Genomic DNA, 7,854 nt, shown 5'->3' with positions numbered 1-7,854 from the left:
CCCAGTGAGATTCACAGAAGGACCACAGAGGTTTTGAGAGACCAGAAATACTGCCAGCTTGACCTGAGAGTGACAGGGACAGTATAAAATGAAAAGAGGCCTCTGAACCCACAAACTTCTACAAGCAGGAAATTGTCTGAGAAAGCAACTCAGCTGCAAACACGATACCTTTCATGAATGAGAAAGGATGACTTGAAAGATGGACTAAGAACCTAGAGAACAGAGCCAAGAACTATGGAAAGTCGCTTCCGGCAAGAGTAGGACTGAGCCCTAATCAAGGAACTTACAACATTTATCTGGCTGGATTTCAGAATTGCTATGAACCAGTGACTCCTTTGTGCTTCAGTTTCCCCCTGAAGCACAAAGGGGGAAATGTCTATATTGGTTATCCTCTGGTGTGCCACCATTGCATGTTGGATGGGTAGGAGACAGACAACCTGTTTCCTTAGTTCACAGGTCTACAGACTGAGAGGAACTATATTCATGGAGCTATATCTAAGGGACTACACTTAAGAACCTGGATCTGCTTTAGAAGATGATACTGTGAAATTGGGTCTGATGCTGTAATGGCATGAAACTCTCATGGACCTAGGAAGGGGAGGAGTGTATTTTGTATGTGTAGGGCCTATGAATTATTGAGGGTAAGAAGTAAGACTGTGGTAGCCAGACTCCAAGATGGTCCTGAATGATTTGCACTTCCTGGTGTTCACATCCTGTGGCTTCCACGCTGGACAAAAGTTTGTGTAATCAACAGCATATGGCAGAAGGGACAGTAAATGACCTCTGAGATTAGGTTATACTGCACCTTCTGTATTGGGTACTCTCTCTCTTACTCTCTCTCAGATTATTCACTCTGGGGAAATCCAGCTACCGTGTCATGAAAAACCTTATAGAGAGGCCTTTGTGGTGAGGAACAAAAGCCTCCTGCGAACAGTCACATGAGTGGCCTTGGAAGAAGATCATCCAGCCTCATTTGAACCTCTGGATGACTGCAGCCTTGACCAGTGGTTGACCACAACTCAAAAGAGACTCTGAGCCAGCATTACCCAGCTAAGTCATTCCTGGATTCTTGACCTCAGAAACACTAAGATTATAAAATGCTTGTTCTTTTAAGCTGCTAAGTTTTGGGGTAGTTTGTTACACAATAATAGATAACTTAATAAATAAGATCAATATATAAAAATATGTTGTATAGGGCTTCCCTGGTGGCACAGTGGTTAAGAATCCGCCTGCCAATCCAGGGGACACGGGTTCAATCCCTGGTCCTGGAAGATCCCACATGCCACAGAGCAACTAAGCCCCTGCGCCACAACTACTGAGCCTGCGCTCTAGAGCCTGCAAGCCACAACTACTGAAGCCCACGCACCTAGAGCCCATGTACCTAGAGCCCATGTGCTCTGCAACACAAGAACCTACCGCAATGAGAAGCAAGCGCACTGCAACTAAGAGTAACCCCTGCTTGATGCAACTAGAGAAAAGCCCATGCACAGCAACAAAGATCCAACACAGCCAAAAATAAAATAAATAAACTTATTTTTTTAATGTTGTATATATAATATATTATAGGAAAAATGGAAAATTAAATTTTAAAATATGATTTACAATGGCATTAAAAACCATAATATACTCCAGGATAAATTTGAAGACATATGTGGAAGAGTTCCACATGAAATATGATTATACACTGCTGAAAGAAAGTAACAAAGATCTAAATAAGTGCAGAGATATACCATGTTCATGGTTGGGAAGACTCAGTATTTTTAAGTTGTCAATTTTTCTCAAGTTGATCTATATATCCAACACAATCTCAATCAAAACACTTGAAGACTTTTTTGTAGAAACTGATAAGCTGATTCTAAAATTTATATGGAAACATAAATACTGTAGCCAAAACATTCTTTAAAAAGAACAAACTTGAAGAACTTACTCTAATTCATTTCAAGATTTATTATAAAGCTACTGTAATCAAAACAATGTGGTAGTGACATAAAGACAGACAACCAGATCAATGGAATAGAGTCCAAAAATAGGCCCATACAATATGATCAATTAATATTTTACCAAGGTGCCAAAGCAAATGAATGGGAAAAGGAAAAAAAAATTTTTTAAGTGATGCTGGAAAAACTGCCTATCCATGTCTCAACCCATACATAAAAATTATTTATAGAGGGATCATATGCCTAAGTGTAAAGCTAAAAGTATGAAGCTTTTGGAGGACAACATAGGAGAAGAATCTTTGGGTAGATAACAGCTTCTTAGTGCCCCGAAAGCAGTAACCATAAAAGACAAAAATTGGTAAATGAATTTCAGCAAAATTTAAAACTTTTGCTTATCAAAAGACCTTATTAAGAAAATGAGAGATGCGTTCGGTAGATTACTCCTTTCTGCTCGTGGACGCCGCCGAGTAAGCATCGTTGACGTCTGCCCCCCACTCTCCACTGCCGTTATGTCTAAGTCAGAGTCACTCAAAGAGCCCGAACAGCTGCAGAAGCTCTTCATCGGAGGTTTGAGCTTTGAAACAACCGATGAGAGTCTGAGGAGCCATTTTGAGCAGTGGGGAACGCTCACAGATTGTGTGGTAATGAGGGATCCAAACACCAAACGCTCCAGAGGCTTCGGGTTTGTCACATATGCCACTGTGGAGGAGGTGGATGCGGCCATGAATGCAAGGCCACACAAGGTGGATGGAAGAGTTGTGGAACCAAAGAGGGCGGTCTCAAGAGAAGATTCTCAAAGACCTGGTGCCCACTTAACTGTGAAAAAGATTTTTGTTGGTGGCATTAAAGAAGACACTGAAGAACATCATCTAAGAGATTACTTTGAACAGTATGGGAAAATTGAAGTGATTGAAATCATGACTGACCGAGGCAGTGGCAAAAAGAGAGGCTTTGCTTTTGTAACCTTTGATGACCGTGACTCTGTAGACAAGATTGTCATTCAGAAATACCACACTGTGAATGGCCACAACTGTGAAGTAAGGAAAGCCCTATCTAAGCAAGAGATGGCTAGTGCTTCATCCAGCCAAAGAGGTCGAAGTGGTTCTGGAAACTTTGGTGGTGGTCGTGGAGGTGGTTTTGGTGGGAATGACAACTTTGGTCGTGGAGGAAACTTCAGCAGTCGAGGTGGCTTTGGTGGCAGCCGTGGTGGTGGTGGATATGGTGGCAGTGGGGATGGCTATAATGGATTTGGTAATGATGGAAGCAGTTTTGGAGGTGGTGGAAGCTACAATGATTTTGGCAGTTACAACAATCAGTCTTCAAATTTTGGACCCATGAAAGGAGGAAACTTTGGAGGCAGAAGTTCTGGCCCCTATGGTGGTGGAGGCCAATACTTTGCCAAACCCCGAAACCAAGGTGGCTATGGTGGTTCCAGCAGCAGCAGTAGCTATGGCAGTGGCAGAAGGTTTTGATTACTGCCAGGAAACAAAGCTTAGCAGGAGAGGAGAGCCAGAGAAGTGACAGGGAAGCTACAGGTTACAACAGATTTGTGAACTCAGCCAAGCACAGTGGTGGCAGGGCCTAGCTGCTACAAAGAAGACATGTTTTAGACAATACTCATGTGTATGGGCAAAAAAACTCGAGGACTGTATTTGTGACTAATTGTATAACAGGTTATTTTAGTTTCTGTTCTGTGGAAAGTGTAAAGCATTCCAACAAAGGGTTTTAATGTAGATTTTTTTTTTTTTTTGCACCCATGCTGTTGATTGCTAAATGTAATAGTCTGATCGTGACGCTGAATAAATGTGTCTTTTTTTTAAATGTGCTGTGTAAAGTTAGTCTACTCTGAAGCCATTTTGGTAAACCACCCCAACAGTGTGAAGTTAGTATTCCTTCAAGGTGATGCCAGGTTCCATTCAAAATTTATTTACAACCTGCTTTGGTGGAGAAGCTACTGTCTTCTGAAACCTTGGTGTAGTTGAACTGACAGTTACTGCGTTGTGACCTTGGAGTTCACCGTGAAAAAGGGTCACCCAAGCCAAGTCATGGAGTTTTTTGATTATTAATATATGATTGTTGGCACATCCTATGCAATATATCTAAATTGGATTATGGTACCAGATATAGACGGGAATGAAGCTTGTGTATCATCCATTATCATGTGTAATAAATAAACAATTTAATACCCTCTTAAAAAAAAAAAGAAAATGAAAAGTAAGACACAGCCTGCAAGAAAATTTCATACTTACATTTGACAAAGGACTTATACCAAGAATATATAAGAATGTATTTTAAACACACTTGCAATTCAAAAATAAAAATGAAATCCACTTTTCTTTAAATTGGCAAGAAATTTGAACAGATACTTGACAAATGGTGTTATATATAAATGGACAACAGATACATGAAAGGATGCTCAACATCACTAATCAAGAGAGAAATAAAATTCAAACCATAATAAGATACCAATACACCCACTGGAATGACTAAAATTTAAAAGAATGTCAATACCAAATATTGGTGAGGATATATAGCAAGTAGAACTTCAGACATTACTGATGGGACATTCATTTTGGACCTAAGTCTGGTAGTTTCTCATAAAGGTAAACATGCACCTCCCCTATGACTCAGCCATTCAACTTCTAGGTACTTCCCCAAGAGAAATGAAAACATACATTCACACAAAGCCTTATATAAGAATGTTTAGAGTGGGATTTCCCTGGTGGTCCAGTTGGTAAAACTCCATACTCCCAATGCAGGGGGCCCAGGTTTGATCCCTGCAGGGAACCAGATCCCACATGCATGCCGCAACTAAGAGTGCGCATGTCACAACTAAGGAGTCCACATGCTGCAACTAAAAAAAGATCCTGCGTGCCGCAACTAAGACCCAGCGCAGCCTAAATAATTAATTAATTTAAAAAAATGTTCAGAGCAGCTTTATTCATATTAACCAAAAACTAGAACTAGCCCAAATTTTCATCAACAGGAAAATGGAAAATCAAATTGTGGTATGTTCATTCAACTGAATATCATTTAGCAATATAAAAGAGAGCTATTGGTACACACAATATATGTGAATCTCAAGATATGCTGAGTTAGAGAATCCAGACACAACAGAGTACATATTGTGTTATTTCATTTATATGACATTTTGAACAGGGAAAAGTAATCCATGGTGAAAGAAATCAGCACAATAGAGCAGTGGTTACCTCCAGTCAGGGAGGGGGTAGGAGTTGACTCAGAGAAAAGGGATCCTTCATGGGTAATAGAAATATTCTATACCTTGGTTGTATGGGTGTATACAATTGTCAGAATCCATCTAACTGTACACTTTAAATCTATGCATTTTAGGGTTTATAAATTAAACCTCAGTCAAAAATCTACAAACAATAAATGCTGGAGAGGGTGTGGAGAAAAGGGAACCCTCTTGCACTCTTGGCGGGAATGTAAATTGATACAGCCACTATGGAGAACAGTATGGAGTTTCCTTAAAAAACTAAAAATAGAACTACCGTATGAACCAGCAATCCCACTACTGGGCATATACCCTGAGAAAACCATAATTCAAAAGTACACATGCACCCCCGTGTTCACTGCAGCACTATTTACAATAGCCAGGACATGGAAACAACCTAAATGGCCAGTGACACATGAATGGATAAAGAAGATGTGGTACATATAAACAATGGAATATTACTCAGCCATAAAAAGGAACGAAATTGGGTCGTCTGTAGAGATGGGGATGGACCTAGAGTCTGTCATACAGAGTGAAGTAAGCCAGAAAGAGAAAAACAAATATCGTATATTAACGCATATATGTGGAATCTAGAAAAATGGTACAGATGAACCTATCTGTAGGGCAGGAATAGAGACGTAGACGTAGAGAACAGACATGTGGACACAGTGGGGAAGGGGAGGGTGGGACAAACAGGGAGATTAGGCCTGACATAAATACACTACCATGTGTAAGATAGCTAGCTAGTGGGAAGGGAGCTCAGCTCGGTGCTCTGTGATGACCTAGATGGGTGTGGGGGGGGGGGGGGGAGAAGGGGGGAAGGAGATCCAAGAAGGGGGGGATATAGGTATACATATAGCTGATTCACTTCATTGTACAGCAGAAAGTAACACAACACTGTAAAGCAATTTAACTCCAATAAAAAAATTAAAAGAAAAAAAAGGGGCTTCCCTGGTGGTGCAGTGGTTGAGAGTCCGCCCGCCGATGCAGGGGACACGGGTTCGTGCCCTGGTCCGGGAAGATCTCACGTGCAGTGGAGCGGCTGGGCCCGTGAGCCATGGCCGCTGAGCCTGCGCGTTCGGAGCCTGTGCTCCGCAACGGGAGAGGCCACAGCAGTGAGAGGCCCACATACAGCAAAAAAAAAAAGAAAAAAGAAAAAAAAGAAAATTAATTAATTAATTAAACCTCAATTTAAAAGGGGGATATCATTTATAAAACCATTAAAAATATCAGATACCTAGAAATTATTCTAATAAAAAATGTGTAAATCTTTCACAGAGGAAAAAAATACGAATTATCAAGATAAATTGAAGAAAACTTGGCTTGGTTCATGGCTTGGAAGACCCAATATTGTAAAGTTATCAATTCTCTGTAACTTAATCTGTAAATTCAACACAGTTCCAATAAAAATTCCAGTAGAGTTGTTCTGGGGTTTTTTTTTGGTGGAACTTCACAAGCTAATTCTAAAATATGTAGGAAAACACAAAGGCCAAGGATAGCCAAGACACTCTTGACAAAGACAAAGAGGGAGAAGCTTTTCCAGATATCAAACTTATTCTAAAACCACAAAAATTAAGAGAGTGGTTTTTGTGCGAGGATAGACATACCATTGAACAAAAGAGCAATTTCAGAAATCCATATATGTCACTTGATATGTGATATTTGTGACAAAAGTGGCACTACAGAGAAGTGGAAAAAGTATGATATTTTTAATAAAAGGTATTAAGTTCACTGGATAGCCATATGGAAAAAAAGTCTTATCTGAACTCTTTATCTCACACCATACACAAAAATCAGTTGCAAGAAGAATGCAGCTTTAAATGTTAAAAGGCAAAATAAAGATTCTAGACATATATGAATATTTTCATGACTGTGAAGAGGGTATATTTCTTAATTAGGAGGTAAATATGCATCAAAACATAAAGAAAAAGATTGATAAAATGGAATACATTAAGAACTTCTGTTCACCAAAAGACACAATTAAGAGAACAATGTCTACATAGGTAAGTCACAAAATAGAGTAAGGTATTGGCAATTTATGCAACTGACAAAGGGTTTGCATTTAGAAAATATAAAGGATTCCCATAAATCAAAAAGAAAAAAAATACAACCCAATAGATGTATGTTAAACGGATTCGAACAGGCCCTTTACAAAGGATAATATCCAAATGGCCAGTAAGTAGAAGTTGTTTAATCTCATTAGTCATTAAAAAAAAAAAAAGAAAGAAAGAAAGAAAGCAAACTAAAACCATAGTGAGATGAGTAGCTCTACATTTCTACAGCCTGGCCAAAATTTTTAAAACTGAAAATAATTACCACTGGTAAGGATTTAGAGCAATGGAATTTCTCATCCACTAGTGGCGATTGCATCAATTGGCACAGTCGCTCTGAAAAATAGCTTGATGTTAAGTATTAAAGAGAGTCATGTCCTGGGAATTCCCTGGCTGTCCAGTGGTTAGAACTCCGTGCTTTCACTGCCAAGGGCCTGGGTTCAATACCTGATCCGGGAACTAAGATCCCGCAAGCTGCGGAGTGCAGCCATAAACAGCAATAACAAAAAAGATACGCATATCCTGTAACCCAGGCATACACATACCCAACAGAAATGCATGCACATGGGCACCAAGAGACATGGTCATGAATGTCCATAGTAACTTTCTTTTTAAGAATCAAAACTGAGGA

The 7,854-nt window shown here is 39.7% G+C and overlaps 1 pseudogene; it reads left to right on the top strand.

The window, feature by feature from the left end:
• Nucleotides 1–2,388: 2,388 nt before the first annotated feature.
• Nucleotides 2,389–3,758, top strand: LOC116754460 (annotated as a pseudogene).
• The last annotated feature ends 4,096 nt before the right edge of the window (nt 3,759–7,854 follow it).

The sequence above is a fragment of the Phocoena sinus genome, chromosome 1 (genome assembly GCF_008692025.1).
Source record: "Phocoena sinus isolate mPhoSin1 chromosome 1, mPhoSin1.pri, whole genome shotgun sequence".
Lineage (NCBI taxonomy): Eukaryota > Metazoa > Chordata > Mammalia > Artiodactyla > Phocoenidae > Phocoena > Phocoena sinus.
The sequence above is the reverse complement of the archived record's forward strand: the minus strand, read 5'-3'. Positions and strand labels throughout refer to the sequence as shown.